The following is a 3,961-nucleotide window of genomic DNA, read 5'->3' on the forward strand; positions in this document are numbered from 1 at the left end:
GCAGCGTTAAGTATCTCTTCTCCAGCTAAAATTCTCTGTAACTTAGCCTTTCTTAGGAAGTTTGTGTTATTGCAATTCTGTTTTGTTAACCTGAGGGCAGAACTAGAAAGGTAGCTAGAGATGCAAAGAGGTGGCCGGTCACTGAACATAGCAAAGTTTACATTTTTGGTTTCAAAGGCCTTGTGAAAAGAAAAAAAAATCCTGATCCTCTAAGGAGAGGGTTTAGTGTTCTGAGACTGCCGGTTCACATAAGAGGAAATTTCAGCTTTAGACATAAAATGCTTGTTCTTTCTTCACAGACTCTGGTGAATACCCTTTGCAGCTATTGTTTTGTGGTTGGTTTGTTGTGGGTTTTTTTGAGGGGGTGGGTTGGTGGTTTTTTGTTTGTTTGTTTGGGATGGGGTCTTGGTTTTTTTTCTTACCATCTATGATAAATGTGTTAATACAGAGATACTGTTGGGTAGGCAGGTATATCTTTACTTTCTTTTGTAAAATTCATGTAACTTTTTCAGATATGAGTTTTCATAATAAAGAAAAAAGTAAAACATGTTTCCTTGCTGTAAGAAATGCAAATAGATTCATCAGAGTAGGAGCCAGTGAGCAGAGTGATGCCTGACTTGGCAGATCTGGCTTGCAGGGATTTGAGTGAATGCTTTGGTTTTGGAGCACAGATTTTATTTTTGAACTCGAGTTTTGTGTTTCAGTTCTGCTGCTTTGCCTAGTCAGAAATAGGTACAATGCAGTACATTACACTTACACTCTTTACACCATTTGTGTTTGCAGAAGTGATTGCTGTTTTTATTACAATTAGAGTCATTAGAAGAAATGCTGAGGGTCAGAACATGGCTCCTTTCCTTAAGAAAATGTGCTACTTCAAGAAATCTCTGTTCCTATCCTATGTTAATCAGGATAACAAATAGGAATTTGTCACGAAATGCTGAATTTGGGATGTTTGTGAGAGAGCTCTCTGTGGATAAATAAATGATGGCATATCTCTGGGCAGATGAGGTAGTCTAGGTGGAAGGCAGTTATTGCAGCTGTATGTATGGAGCTGACTTTACCTCTTGAATAACTTCATGGGGGTGTGTAACACTTGAGTGCCTGTTGCAGGTGCTCGTATCTGCAAGTGTTAGGGAATGGAGAATCTGGCAGGTGGCTTTATTTGTGTAAAGTCCTCCTAGTACAAGGTAATCTGGGATTCCTTTGGTAAGCAGCAGAGAGATTAGTTTGCTCAAGCGAGGAGGGTATGAACAGCTGAGTGTGGTTTGTGGCAGCTTGTTTAAGGAGCTATTCTTTTGAGCAATAGATCATTTCAGGATGCGGGAGGATGGGACAAAGGGACTTCACTCCCCTCTCACAATAGGAAAAATTTCAAATAATCACAAGGCTGGATTTGTCCATTTCCCATATGTCCAATTCATCAGAGGTCAGTTTAAACTGTTACCTCCTTGGGACAGGAAAAACATCACTTCCTGTTTTACAGAGCACTGGGCTGGATGTCAGCTCTTGTTAAACAGAAAAGAATAAGAATGCAATTAGCCTGGTGGATAAAAGGCAGGAAAAAGTCTCTTAACTATGAAAAATCAACACTTGAGGAAGCAAACCACATGTGGAGAACAAATGCTGGAAAAAAACCCCAACTGTTTGGAACAAATTCCTTTATTACTTAAATAGCGGCGTAATTTGTTGGAGTGACAGCATGAGCTGTTCTGTACCTTGTATCTCTAAGAAGAGTTCATTGCTAACTTAAAAGCAGATGGCTTTATATGGCCCTGGGTGGGTTCTCTGGGTAATGTTAGTTATATACTGTGATACAGGAACAGAAATATCCTAATAATGTTGCAGCAGGCTAAATGGAACATGGGTAGTATAAAATAAGTACAAAATATGCTGTCTGTATCCCATATTCCAGGTAGATTAAAAGCAGTCATGGATTGTTATTTTTATTTTTTTAAACAGTACATGTCCTCTGGGAGAACAGACATCTTAAAGTTCATTCAGATCAAGACACAGATGCCAACAGGCTTGTGGCCAGGCTCTGTTGTGCATTCTTAGGTTTGAAAAATACTTCCCTTCCTGTTTTGGAGACAAAACCCTCTTTTACTCTTTGTGTTTTGATTATTCATTTTTTGAAGCAAATGACGGCAAGTTATTTAAAAGAATTTTAATGGGCTTTTTTCTCTCCTTTCAAATAAAGGCACAGTTTCAGCACATAGCAGTGGACACTTCAGGAATGGCGGTATTTCTGCAGAGTCTTATTTAAATCAGATAAATAAAGATGAGAGTAGAGAATCTTTTACTACCCTTTAAGATACACCAAAAACTTTAAATTCCTGAATGCCTCATGCTTCACTTCATGCTGATCACAAGTGAGCTGATGCCTGTAGAACCACTGTTTTGGAGCTCATGTTTCAATAGTTCTGTTGTACCTTTTGTTCTCTGCCCTGTTGTTGCTTGACTGGGGTGTCTGTTACTTGAGTTTGTGATATCACATCTAAATTTAACCTATAATCTCTTTAGGAGAGTGACAATAGTTCCAAAGCCAGAGCTGAGTGGGTCTCACAGGTTTGAGCTACCCCTGTGCTATCCTGATCCTCAGTGATTCCACAAAGCAAGTGCAGCCTTGGTGTAATCTAGACAAAATTGTCCAGTTTTCTCAGTTACAGTAGTGGAATATAGTGTACTGCATACTGCAGCTTGGCCCTGGACGTGTCCTTATGCTGAGGTCTGCAAGAGTATCTTTGAAAAGTAAGAGCTCAGTTAGCAGTCTATCCTTGACCACCACTGCTTTTTGTCTGCTGGAGTCAGTGCAGAAGGTTTAGTCTTGCTGTCTGTCACAGCTGCCAGTTGTTCAATGAAGTACCCTAGCAGTTGTTTGCCCAGGGACCTGTTTCTCTGCCATCTACATGATCTGAAGAAGTGACCATACCAAAGTTTAAACTGAGTCTTCAGCTTCAGGTTTTAAACCTAAAAAATGTTTCTTCGTTTAGGCTGCAACCACCACTCACAGCTATCAGCAGGGAACACGCCAGAGTACAAAGATTCAGGTTTGACTGGAAATATTTCCTGCCGCTAATTCTGTGTTGCGAGTTCTGCAGTGGAAGTTCTTTCCTCTGAAAGCACCAGAAAGCTGTAGTGAACAGAAGCAGTGGTTCCCTGAGTCCATCTGCAGTGCTAGGGCACAGCCTTTGGCTTAGTGGTGGGTTGGAATGCCTTCAGGTAGGTTTGACTCCAGCTCTGGTTTTCCTGGGAATTTGTATGGGTTCCGATGATGGAAATGCAGCACTGGGCCTGGAGATAGGAGATTGTGAGTTTGGGATATATTGATGTAAGAGGATAAGGTGTGGAGGAAGTGAAAGCCTGGAAAAAACCCCAGCCTATATAGGTAATCTGTAGCATAGTGTAAGGCTGTGTTACCTCTGCACATGGGTTATCTGGTTTCTGGTACCGGCTCTGTCCTGCTGGATAGTCCTGGGTTGGCTATGACACTTGTGTCCCTCTGTTTCCCCACTAAAGGAGGCGTAATGCCCCTCTTTTTCATAATGTCTTGTAATACTTCTGAAAGCTATGTGACATACAACAAAAACACAGAAAAAAGGCAGTTTTGGGGAAGGGTGAATCCTGCTCTCCTCCTCTCCTTTGTCAGCTGTTCTGGCGTCAATAGTGAACCAGGTTATCAACCTACTTTTCCTCTTCCTCCTCTCTGCAGACTGGGGTAAGATGGAGTGGTCCCCCAATATAAGCACACTTTTTCTCTTTCTGAAAACTCTGCATAAATTACGTTGTATGGACTCAGAGTACTGAACTATAGAAAGGGTAGCAGGCAAATGCATCCTGGATCTCTGAATCACTAAGAAAAAACAGCCAGCTTTGGTTTTTTTTCTTATTTTTGTTTTAGTAAAAACACACTTCCCACACTTAACTTTTGCAGCTTACACGTGGCATTGGGGGGGGGGGGGGA

The sequence above is a fragment of the Falco cherrug genome, chromosome 12 (assembly GCF_023634085.1).
Source record: "Falco cherrug isolate bFalChe1 chromosome 12, bFalChe1.pri, whole genome shotgun sequence".
In the NCBI taxonomy this organism is placed as follows: domain Eukaryota; kingdom Metazoa; phylum Chordata; class Aves; order Falconiformes; family Falconidae; genus Falco; species Falco cherrug.